Here is a 13,469-nt window from a genome sequence, read left to right as displayed (position 1 = left end):
GGGAATCCGACAGCAAGCCGCTACTCAAGCCGCTGGAGACCCCGCGGGGTCCCACTGGGTCTATTGGGACAACGACCACCTCTACAGCGAGCAAAAGATTGCCGAACTAGGGGCCAGCCGGGTGCTGGTCGTGCCCCTCCAATTCAGAGACTTCCTCCTGAACTTAGCACATGATGTGCCCCTCGCCGGGCACCTGGGGCAGGACAAAACTTACAGCCGCCTGGTGACCCATTTCTATTGCCCGAAAATGCGCAACGATGTGCATAACCACTGCAGGACCTGCCCGACCTGTCAAGCCAGCGGGAAGAGCGGGGGGAAGGTCAAAGCCCCACTCCAGCCGTTTCCCGTGGTGACCACCCCCTTCGAGCAAGTGGGAATAGACATTGTAGGACCCCTGGACCCTCGCACCTCGCAGGGACACCGCTTCATCCTCGTCCTGGTGGACCATGCCACCCGCTATCCCGAGGCCATTCCCCTCCGAACCATCACAGCCCCCGTGGTGGGCCGAGCCCTCATGAGCATCTTCTCCCGAGTCGTCTTCCCCCGAGAAGTCGTGAGTGATCGGGGCTCCAACTTTATATCGAAGCATATGCGGTCCCTATGGCAACAGTGCGGGGTCACCTATAAGTTCACCACCCCGTATCACCCCCAAGGAAATGGACTAGTGGAACGGTTTAACAGAACACTAAAGGGGATGATCAAGGGCCTAGAGGAGCCGCTCCGACGCAAATGGGATGTCCTGCTACCCTGCCTCCTATTCGCCTACCGAGAGGTACCCCAGAAATCCCTGGGGATCAGCCCTTTTGAACTATTGTACGGGCACCCGGTCCGAGGCCCCCTCAGCCTGGTCAAGGAGGGCTGGGAGACAGCCATTCGAGATGCCCCACCGGATGTCTACCGATACCTCCTGACGCTCCGCAACCAGACTCAGAAGTTCAGGGAACTTGCCGAGGCCAACCTAGAGGCCAGCCAGGAGGAAATGAAGCGCTGGTATGACCAGAACGCCTCGTCCATCGAGTTTGAGCCAGGCCAGCAGGTCTGGGTCATGTCCCCAGTTGAACCTTGTGCCCTCCAGGACAAATGGACGGGGCCCTTCAAGGTGGTGGAGCGCAAGAGCCCCGTCACCTATTTGGTGGACATGGAATCCCCCAGGAACCCCCTCCGGGCTCTACTCGCTAACCGGCTCAAGCCGCACTTTGCCCGCACTGAACTAAGTCTGCTGCTAGCGACCGATGACGGAGCTGAAGACGACTCCGAACCACTACCAGATCTCACGAGCACCTCCGAGAAAGACGGCTCCATCGAAGGGGACAGGCTCTCCTCGACCCTGACCCCAGAGCAGCAACAAGACTGCCGGAAGCTGCTGGAACAATTTGCGGATCTATTTTCCCTCACTCCGGGGGTCACCCGGTGGTATGTCCACGATGTGGACACCGGAGATAGCCCGCCTGTAAGACACCGAGCTTTCCGAGTGCCCGACCGGGTGCGGGCCTGCATCCAATCAGAAGTGGCCAAGATGTTAGCTCTGGGGGTAGTCGAACCCTCCGACAGTCCCTGGGCCAGTCCCGTTGTCCTGGTCCCTAAAGCCGCCACCCCCGGAACAGCTCCGGAGCTCCGGTTCTGTGTTGACTACCGGGGATTGAATGCAGTCACCAGGACCGACGCCCATCCCATCCCCCGGGCGGATGAGCTGATCGATCGCCTGGGGGCCGCCAAATACCTCAGCACCTTCGATCTCACGGCTGGGTATTGGCAGATCGGCCTTACCCCTGGTGCACAAGAGCGATCGGCCTTCTCGACCCCTGATGGCCACTATCACTTCAAAGTGATGCCCTTCGGCATGAAAAACGCACCAGCCACCTTCCAGAGACTAGTGAACCAGGTGCTGGCCGGACTAGAGGAATACAGCACTGCCTATTTAGATGACATTGCTGTGTACAGCCTTCACTGGGATGAGCACCTGACCCACCTCTGGAAGGTCCTGACGGCCCTCCGACGGGCCGGACTCACCATCAAACCAGCAAGTGCCAGATAGGCCAAGGGTCCGTGACTAATCTGGGACACCAAGTGGGGAGCGGGCAAGTGGCTCCCCTCCAACCAAAGATAGACGCCATCCGGACCTGGGAGCCCCCGGTCACCCAGACCGCCGTCCGAGCCTTCCTGGGGCTCACTGGATATTATCGGCGATTTATAAAGGACTACGGGAGCATTGTGGGGCCCCTCACAGAACTGACCTCAAAGAAATTACCACAAAAGGTGCACTGGACCCCTGCGTGCCAAACAGCGTTCGAGACTCTAAAGACTGCCATGTGCACCGCCCCTGTGCTCCAAGCTCCCGACTACAGCCGAGAGTTTGTGGTCCAAACCGACGCCTCGGAGCACGGCATCGGGGCATTCCTGTCGCATGTTAACACCGAAGGGGTCGACCGGCCTGTGGCCTTCATCAGCCGGCGGCTGCTGGCCAGAGAACAGCGCTGGAGCACCATCGAGAGGGAAGCCTTCGCCGTCGTTTGGGCACTAAAGAAGCTCCGACCCTACCTCTTCGGCACCCACTTCCGAGTCCAGACCGACCACCGGCCTCTGCGGTGGTTGATGCAGATGCGGGGAGAAAACCCAAAACTGTTGCGATGGTCCATCTCCCTCCAAGGGATGGACTTTACTGTGGAGCATCGCCCCGGCAACGACCACGCCAATGCTGACGGCCTGTCCCGATTCTTCCGCCTCGGCGAGGAGAACCCCCAAGAGGATGGGTGACTCTCCCCTGCCTTCAGCTGGGGGGGACGCGTGTTGGACCCGGCCTCATGGCGTGGTACTACCTCTCCCGCACGGCGGGCCCCAGCCGACACCAACCCTCCACCGAGCCTCGGGCGGCCCCTCCAGCCCGACCCTGCCCGACCAACATTGCCGGTCCGGTTACCATCCCGGATCAACACTACCGGCCTAGCTCCATCATAGGCCCATCACGCCCGAACACGAGGCCTTCCCCGACGCCATCTTGGAACCACCACGTCACGGGCACGTGGCCCTGGCCCCGGCCCCAGCGAAGCCCCGACATCGAGGCGCCAGGATCCACCCAGGTGGTCGAGTGGCTACTCGACGGATCCCGGAGGAAGGGGGAGTTTCGATGGTCCCCCAGCCGCCCTCGGACACCTGGTATCGATCGCCCTCCGGCCTCCCTGGGCGCTGGCTCCACCCCCCTGCTGGGTGTCTGGACACCATCATCCCGGCCCCTCCGGCCCCTAGGCGCGAGGGTCCGGACATCAAAGGACTCCAGCCCTATATCTGGGCCAACCCCGGAGTAGGACCCCAGTTGTATCCTGAACTGGAAGCCCTGCTGACGCTGTCACGGCCGACACCAGACGAACTCATCCTTCCTGTAACCCGAAGCCATCTTGAGAGCCTGCTGGCGCTGCCGCGGCCTACCTTGCTGAGACCATCTTGAGAGCCTGCTGGCGCTGCCGCGGCCTACCTCGCTGAGACCATCTTGAGAGCCTGCTGGCGCTGCCGCGGCCTACCTCGCTGAGACCATCTTTAGAGCCTGCTGGCGCTGCCGCGGCCTACCTTGCTGAAACCATCTTGAGAGCCTGCTGGCGCTGCCGCGGCCCGACCTCTCGGAACCCGCAAGCTCGAGGATTGAGAGCTGTGCGTAGGGTATCCCTTCTTCCAACCGAGTTGAGACTGTCCCGCTACCCTACCCCCCTTTACGAGACTTTACGGATCCTTCGATCTGCCTGTATATACTGCCAAGAACCAGCAACCTTTATTATCTATAAAAGCTTAAGATCTTGACCTCTGGTGTGGTGTCCGTCTGTAGTGTTGTGATTACTCTGCTGTACGATCCTAGGAGAGGACCCTCACCCAGGAGACCTCTCCGTAACGCTCGGCTACTTCCCGAAGGGGAGGGGGACCTAGGGGTGGTCAGTCAGACATCTTCTGCCTCCCCCGGGGTCGCCTTTCTAACATTGGTGGTAAGCGCCGGGATCCGAGCCCACGCAGATCGTACAGAGAGTGATTCACTCACTACCAAGAAAAACCCACTACGACCATGAGCACAGAATTCCAGAAAGAGAAAATGGAAGACTACTATCACAAGGAGCTAAAGCAATTCTGCAAAGACCTAGGCATCGCTACCACTGGCTTAAGCACCAAAGAAGACTTTAAATCGGCCCTGCAGGCCTGGGTGGACGCTGGCGGCGCGCCACCCCCGAGTGAAGATAACCCGGGCCCGAACGGTAGCCCGGAGGCTGAGACGAACCCAGCGGGAGGGAGACCCGCAAACCCAGACACCGGCCTCTCCCACGAAGAGGAACCGGCTCCACGAGTTGGAGCTCGCTCGACTCCGACAAGAAGGAGAGATCCAACTGGCAGAAAGGAAGTTAGCCCTCGAGCAGCTACGGCTAGAAGGAGACCTGGAAGAAAGGCGAAGACAAAGAGACCTCAAGGAGAAAAAACTCATGTTCGAGCACGAGCGCGGCCTCAAAGAACTGGAAATTAAGGCCAAAACAAACGAGACCGGCACCTCCGGAGGCAAGACCTCCCCCCCGCCGGTGGACACGAAGGTGCACATACCCAAGGATGTCGTCAAAGAGTACTATAAGAACGATGACATCCAACAGTGGTTCAAAGCCTACGAGGTCGCCATGACCGCCCATCGAGTACCCCTCAAGGACTGGGGCGCCGGCCTATGGGGGAAGTTTATCAACGAAGGGAGAGACGCCCTGCTGGAGCTCCCTGATGCCGAGATGACCTCGTACGAGCACATGAAGACCGCCCTCCTCACTCGCTGAAATATCACACATTAAAGTCTGTACCGCACAAATGGAATCATTTCAGTTTTGTTTTTTCATCGCAGCAGTTTTTCTTAACATATTGGGCCCGATTCACAGAACTAACTTAAGACAAAATCCTAAACTTACTACCATTTTGGTATTCACAGTTTCACTTACTCATTTTGGTATTCACAGAAGGCACTTACTCATTTTGGTATTCACAGAAGTTAGGAGTCCTAACTTTAGGACTCCTAAATGACTACTGTGAATGCCGAAAGTCTTAAAGTTAGGATTTTTCTCAGTTTAGGAGTAGTAAAGTTAGGAGTCTTACCTTTAGGACTCCTAAATGCCTTCTGTGAACGCCGAAAGTCTTAAAGTTAGGTATTTTTTCAGTTTAGGAGTAGTAAAGTTAGGAGTCTTAACTTTAGAACTGCTAAACTGAGAAAAATCCTAACTTTAAGACTTTCGGTATTCACAGAAGGCATTTAAGAGTCCTAAAGTTAGGACTCCTAACTTCTGTGAATACCGAAATGAGTAAGTGACTTCTGTGAATACCAAAATGGTAGTAAGTTTAGGATTTTGTCTTAAGTTAGTTCTGTGAATCGGGCCCATTGTATTCGTTCGAGACTCAGAATGCAGACCTATTGACTTTACCAATGCTTGTTTACATCATAAGTGCGGCAACCTGCAGCATCTCACAGGAAAGGTGATCTTTTTTTACGCTCCTAAGACAAAGTCTTCTCTGTTTAGGACGAGTTAGACTTGGTATACCACCGCGCATTACTTATATTTCAATTCATTTGAATAAAATGTGCACATTTTTTATTACACAGACATGTCCCAAACGTGACCTCATAGCCAGCCTCTTGAGAAATACTTTTTATTTTTATTTTCCATGATTGCCTCTTCTCAGCCTCTATTGTTCACATTAGCTTATTTTAAATTGAATGGGGCTTATTTACAAGGTCCTTTCGCCACTTTTGCGTCATTTTGAACATGGGCAAAGTGACGCAAAAGTGGCGCTTGGGGCTTGTAAATCTGCCCCAACGTTTCTAGACGAATTTCCGGTGAATTGTCCTTCTTCAGGCGATTTCTTTTTCATATCTTTAAAGCTCAGTGTCTTCCCCCCACTCGAAGATGCTGGGGGCTGGAGTTTGAAACTAAACCATCGTCATTGCTTTGCAGCAGAACGAGCATCAAATGCTGTGCTATGTAGCGCCGCGCGTGCCACCTCTCGACGGGCCTCGAGGCGCTGTGGGAGGCCTCGCAGTGCGGAAAGCTGATGGTGAGTTATGGCGGTGGGGGGCAGGGGGGGCTGTGACCCTCCAGCTGACCTCCGGGGTGTGATCACTTTGTCTCCTGGCTGTCATCGGAGGTGAACCTACTGCAACGTCACACCCTCACTGAAAGGTGTAAACATCTTATGGAGCGAAGTCCCTCAGACCATTCTGGGGGTACATTTTTCAGGGTGATCTGTCTTTTCTACGGCACATGTTTTTTTTAATTTTTTTATTTCGGGCATTTTTATAAAGCGCCGACATTACCCGAAGGTGTCAGAGCGCTGTACACTAGAGCCAGTTACCTTACAAGAGAACAGTGGAAACACAATAAAACATGACAAAGAAAAACAGGGGACTAAAAATGAAGGTTACATAGACACAAAATCAACAAAGCACGCAGGAGTGAGGAATGTACAGGAGAACAATAAAAACACATTTACAATGAGGAGTGAACTTCCAAGAGAGGCCTGAGCATCAAAGTATTCGTTTTGAAGGTTGCAATCAAAGCCCTTTAAAGATTAAAGAGCCCCCCTCAATGGAGGCGCATCGCACAGGGCGACATGTGTCTGTGATTGTTGGATATGCTTGAGGGATGCCTCGCCCTGATAAAGTTATGTTTCAGCCACAGACTCACTGGCTTCAGAGTACCACAAAGTCTTAAGAGTTCGCTTTTGAAGCTTGAAAGTGGGCGGGGCCTCAGGAAAGGAGGCAGATGCCTCCTCTCTGGGGGGCGAGGGGGAGACCCCCCCACCCCCAGATAAAGTACTGGGAGGGGGTCTGGGGTATCCATGAATTACTTCTCCCAGGTGCTGATAGGGAAGAAACATCAAAGAAACCCACCCTGCTGGGGGGGTGGAAGGGAGGCATATGTGGTGAGATAGGAGGGAGCGATAGTGGTAAGGGTTGGAAGGGGGGGCGATGGGGCAGGGGGGATCCCTAAATCTTGGCATGGGATAAGAAGCGGAGACCTCATCCGGCTTCATTAAGGGGGGGGGGGTATTTTATCTCAAAAGGGGTCATTCCAATGTACTCTGATTTCCTGAGTGTAAAGAATTGATGTGGGCTAGAAAAAAAGTATTACCCTGAAAAATCTACACCCCTAAGAACGGTCTGAGGGGCTTCCCTCCATAACAAGCATTTGCAATGCAACAGGTCTTGCATTTGTTTGAGCTATTGGTGTTGTAAATGACAATCAGCCTGATTCATCATTCTCCCGTTTTGCGAGCCCCTAATAGCGATTCATAAGGAATCGCTATTAAGGACTTGCAAAACGGGATTCATGTAGAAATTGCATAAAGAAATGCGATTCCTACACATTCCTTATTTGCGATTAGCAAATTGCTAATCGCAAATAAGGGATAACTCCCCATTCATTCCTATGGGCCAAAAGGCCCATAGGAATGAATGGGGAGTTATCCCTTATTTGCGAATAGCAATTTGCTAATCGCAAATAAGATAGCGATTTCAAGGGTGCCAGGGGTGTCCAAAGGACACCCTGTAGCACCCCTGAAATGTAATCTACATTGGTGTTGCGCACACACATGTCCAAAGGACGTGTGTGTGTAACATGCAACTTAGAAAAATGCATTTAAATGCATTTTTCTAAGTTTTCGCCATTTACCGAGAGGTTTGACCTCGCGGTAAATAGCGGCCCAAAATAGCGATTTCGGTATTTTAAAATGGTTCATGAATTGCATTTAAGGAATCTCAAATAGAAATTCCTTAAATGCAATTCCTCGCAAATATGCGAATTCTTTAATAGCGAATTTTGCATTTGGGATGATGAATCCCAAATGCATAAATTGCACTCGCAAAGGGTCAGATTCTCAGAATCTGGCCCTTTGCGAGCGCAATTAAGCTTGATGAATCAGGCTGTATGTCTTTTACCCATGTTTTGGTTCGGAGTGGGGTGGATGTATGTGGTGTGTAGTGGAATTATGTGGGTTATATTGGAATGATTAGTTGTGGAATTGTGTGGGGTGGAATTGTGTGGTGTAGAGTGGATTTATGTAGTGGAATTATGTGGCATGGTGAATAGATAGGGTGGGAGCTGCACAGAATAGGAAGAGAGAGCGATAGGTAGTCTGTGCACCAATGGTGGCTGAATTTGGGATAGAGGAGCAGAGCGTGTGTGAGAAAGAGAGAAGGAAGGGGAGAACCGGCCACAGACACGCGTGCACGCAGAAGACACCCCAAGAAGAGGAGGAGGGAAGTTGAAAAGAAACTGTGCTTGAAGATCTGAAGACAACACATGAGAGAGGTGAGAAGAGTGTGCGAGACAGGGGTGAGAGCGAGTACGAAAGTGAGAGATAGAGAGATGAGTGGAAGGAGCACCCGAGGGGGTGGGGTCTACGAGAGGTGGACTAGTGCACAGAAGAAGGTGGAACTGGAAGGATGTATGTCATCACAACGCATGCTTTTACTCCGCATGCCATTACAACGCAGTTTTTACAACGCAAGTCGTTACAACGACTTGCGTTGGAGGGCGCTGGATAGTGGAATAGTTTCAATTTCTATTCCAACTCCAGTCCCCGTGGATAGTAGGATAGAAAATGAAACTATTCCCTATCCTACAGCGCCCTCCAGGGCAAGTCGTTGTAACGACTTGCGTTGTAATAGCTGCGTCGTAATTGTAGTGCGGAGTAAAAGTTGCGTTGTAAAGGATGTTTCCCGAACTGGAAGGTAGCATGTGTGAGTAGGCAGTAAAGAAAGGTGGCAGGGAGTGTGAGGGAGAGATGAGAGGGGCAGTGGGTGTGTGGGGGAGAGATGGCAGGGTTGTGGAAGTGTAAGAGAGAGATGTCTTGGATGGGAATTGTTTGTAGTGGAATTGTGTGGTGTGAAGTTGTGTAGTGAAAATATGTGGCATGGTGTGCTGTGGAATTATGTGGATCTTAACTAAATGGCATTAAGTGTATTGGAATTATGTGGAGTGAGAATGTGTGTTATGGAGTTAATTACTCAGAAGGGTGTTCTGTGTTGTGGAGTGCCATGTTTGGAAGTTGATTTAACTGGTGTGCTGTTAAATTTTGTGGCATGATGTGGAAATCTGCAGCGTGTATTGGAGGTTTGTGATGTGTTGTTGAATTGTGTTGTGTATTTGAAATATGTGGTTTGATGTGGAATTATGTGGTGTGTATTTGAAATTTGTAAAGTTGAATTGTGTGGTGTGGAACTGTGTGGCGTTCAGCAAAATTATGCTTATTGGAATTATGTGTCATGGTGTGGAGTGCATTTATGTGGATTGAAGATATCTTGCTTAGAGTGCATTTATGTGGGGTGTATTTATGTTGTATAGGGTAGACTGTAATTATGTGTAGTATAATTATGTGGAGCTGAGTTGTATTATGTGGAGTGTAATTATGTTGTCTGGTGCAGAATTGTGTGGCACTGAATTGTGTGGTGTTGTGTGAAATTAAGTGATATCGTTTATAGCGGTATTATGTGGCATGTTGTGGAGTAGTATTAAATGGTTTGGAATTATGTGGCATGTTGGGATGTTAAATTTATTTATGTAATGTAATTATGTGTTTTGGATTTGAGTGGATATTTGTGCAGTGCAAATATGTGGTGTGCAATGTAGGTTGGCGTGTAATTATGTGTAGTGGAATTATGTGGAGTTGAATTGTGTTGTGTGGAATCTGATTATATTTTTGGGAGTGGAGTGGAATTATGCACCAAGCTGGTATTGTGTTCATTGGAATTTTGTAGCATGGAGCAAAGTTGAATTATGTGTAGTATTTTATTGGTTTGTAATTATGTGGCATGGAGTGGAATGATGTGGATTTACATTGAGTGGCATTGTGTAGCATGGAGTGTAGTTGAATTATGCGGCATTATGTTGAATTATATTGTGTGGATTGCAATTATGTGGAGTGGAATTAAGTGGGTTGCAGTGCAATTGTTTGTTGTGGAATTGTTTGGTGTTGAATGCAGTTATGTTTAGTAGAATTATGTGGAGTCTTGTGCAGTGAAATTATATGGAAATCGTAATGAAAGCAGCTAACTAAAATCACAAATTATAAATTAAATATGGAAGCACAAGAGAGCTTATTGAATCAATAAATAAAAAGTTGATGCTTGGGCAGCTTGGGTGATTTATTGTATTGTATTGTATTGTATTGTAATTGCATTTATATAGTGCTTACTATCCCTAACAAGGCATTGTAGCACTTTTTTGGCAAGTACCACGCTACTCAAGGAACCCATAAGGGATTAGTGGTGAATTAGTACAGTGAAAATATTAAAGTAATTTGAGTGGTGGATATGTTAGTCAGTTATTTGGATTGAGAAGGATAGTGGAGGCATAGAAGAGGGGGAAATGTATGCATTTATATAGTGCTTGCTACCCTTGAGGTGTTGAAGCGCTTTTTTTGGTGATTAGCACGCTACTTCGGAACCCAGAAAGGATTAGTGGTGAATTAGTATAGTGAAAATAGGAAAGAAATTTGAGTGGTGGATATGTTAGTCAGTTATTTGGATTGAGAAGGATAGAGGAGGGATAGAAGAGGGGAAAAGGTATGCATTTATATAGTGCTAGCTACCCTTGATGGGGTGTTGAAGTGCTTTTTCTGCGAGTAGCACGCTACTTCGGAACCCAGAAAGGATTAGTGGTGAATTATTATAGTGAAAATAGGAAAGAAATTTGAGTGGTGGATATGTTAGTCAGTTATTTGGATTGAGAAGGATAGTGGAAGGATAGAGAAGGGCAAACGGATTTGCATTTACATAGCTCTTGCTACCCCTGATGAGGGGTTGAAGCGCTTTTGTCAGCGAGTAGCCCGCTACTCCGGAACCCGTACAATGTTAGTGGTAAATTAGTATAGGGAAATATGAAAGTAATTTGAGTGGTGGATATGTTAGTCAGTTATTTGGATTCAGAAGGCTAGCGAAAGGTAGAAGAGGTAAAAAGGTTTGCATTTGTATAGCACTTACTACCCCTGATCAGGTGTTGAAGTGCTTTTTCGGTGAGTAGCCCGCTACGCTGGAACCCATCAATTATTAGTGGTGAATTAGTATAGTGAAATATGAAATTAATTTGAGTTGGGAACATGTTAGTCTGTTATTTGCATTGAAAAGGTAGGTTAGTGGAGGGATAGAAGGGAAGTATTTAGATTTTATTTATTCATTTTTGTTGTTGTTTGTTTTGGAGATCATAACAGTCGGAGGAGGCTTGGGATGAGTAAAAGTGAGGTGGAGGGGGATGAGTAAAAGGGAGGTGGGGGGGGAAGAGTCCGAGGGATGATTTAGAAAGGCTTGTTTTGGGGGATCGGTATAGTAAAAAGAGGTAATAGATGATGGAAGGAGGGGTGGAGTAGGGAAGAGTCTCAAAAGGATTATTTTGGGGACCATAGTAGTGGTATGAGGTTTGGGAAGAATGAGAGAGTGGAGGTATTGGATGTATAGATAGAGGTATAGGGTGAGAAATAGGCTAGTGCATTGGAAGGAGTAGTAGAAAGAGATTTGAGATGAGTCAAAGAGTTGAGCTGGAGAATATATTGGGAGCAGTATAGGGTGAAAATAGGGTAGCGCATTGGATATGCTGAGTTAGAAGAAAGGTAATAAATATATAGATCCAAAAAGTAATAAAGTTATAGATCCATAAGTACATGGAAGGTATTTTGATGGATAAATGAAGGTAGTATATGTAGATTAAAGATGCATTAAATAAACTCTGGCTTTCAAGTGTTGTTGTACTTAAAATTAGGTTTATTAATTTTCATATACATATATATATGTTTTGTAGATCAATAGTGAAGCAAATGTTGATAAATAGTTATGATATAAATATGTAGTTATTAAAGAGGCTCGTGGAAAACTTGGCCATAGCACCCAGGGGCCAGATGTACAACGTTTTTTTTGCATTTTAGACCTGTTTGCGCGCGCTAAAAAGCATGGGCCCAATGTACAAACAGTACTTTGCGACTCGCAAATACATTGCGACTTGCAAAATACTGTTTTGCAACTCGCTATTTGGAAGGGGCGTTCCCTTCCTAATAGCAACCACAAAGCTATGTACCAATGTTTTGAGACCGCAATTACGGTCACAAAACACTTGCAAATTGACACCTACTTCAAGTAGGTGGTAATGCATTCGAAAATAGGGAGGTGTCACCAGGGGACCCATTCACCTTTGCAAATGCATGCAATATTATTTTTTAAGGGCAGGCAGTGGTCCCAGGGACCACTGCCTTCCCTTAAAAAATGAAACAAAACTTTTCTTTGTTTTTTTAAATGCAGCCCGTTTTCCTTTAAGGAAAACGGGCTGCATTTAAAAAAAAAACTGCTTTATTTAAAAGCAGTCCCAGACATGGTGGTCTGCTGAGCCCTGCAGGCCACCATCCCTGGGAGGGCCTGTCATGCCCAATAGGCTCACAAGTTGCAAGAGGCTCCTTAATATTCATGAGCCTCGTAATTTGCGATCCATTAGGAATCGCAAACAGTGTTAAACCACTGTTGTCACAAATGCGACGCAATTTGCGAGTCACTACTTGGCAGGTCGTACATCTGGTCCCAAGTCTTGTGATACTGAGAACACTACAGCGTACCACCAGCAACAGAATGCCCCAGTTAATACATTACACATATTTATCAAAATAATTCCCATAGAAGGCCATCAAAACAAGTGTCCCTTGCTTGTGAGACACATGCACAGCAAACTGGTATTGATGAAAAGTGTCCCTCGAAATCACAGTGGAGCTCAAGTGACTCTTTCAACGACGGTACTTCAAGTAAGAGTTGACACTGTGGAAATCAAACGATACCATCGAGGATGTGTCGTGGCAGTCTGAGTGCTGCTATAAATGAAATGAAATGAAATGATGAAATGAAATGATTACGCACTTGTATAGCGCACGACTACCCGTAGGCATCTCGGCGCTTGTACGAATAACGCCGAGGAACCCTTCCTGGCCTTTCCCTGTGAGGAGCCCACTCCTGGGCACCCCCAAGGTGAAGTCAGGCATCCTCAGCATTGTTGGGGCCGTTGTAGAGATTAAGCAAGATATTGCCCAGCGGTGCAGAGTGGGACTCATGATTAGAATAGGCACCGAGGCGAGAATTATCAGGTCCGAGGAAATTGAGCCCGAGACCTGCCAAGGCGGGAATTGAACTCTGGTCCCGGCCAGACTACTGCATCAGGGTCTGCCGCTCTAACCATTGAGCCACACTTCTCTATATATAGCAGCATGGAGGTCAATGTGTCTGCTGCAAAAAAATGCAAATCACAGCTATGGATTTTATATAGCTAGGTCAGTGCTTTACTGCTTTTATCACACAAATCCTTTGGTCAGTGAATCATTGTAGGAGGTCATGGGGGGGGGACTTGGGAGTTCAAACCAAGATTGTTGCACCCGGTGCTACCAATAATAAAGCGAGCCCTGCACAGAATACAAAAATGAACCTTTTAATCCCTCACTCTCTC

Source organism: Lissotriton helveticus, chromosome 1_1 (genome assembly GCF_964261635.1).
Source record: "Lissotriton helveticus chromosome 1_1, aLisHel1.1, whole genome shotgun sequence".
Taxonomy (NCBI): domain Eukaryota; kingdom Metazoa; phylum Chordata; class Amphibia; order Caudata; family Salamandridae; genus Lissotriton; species Lissotriton helveticus.
Note: the sequence above shows the minus strand (reverse complement) of the source record.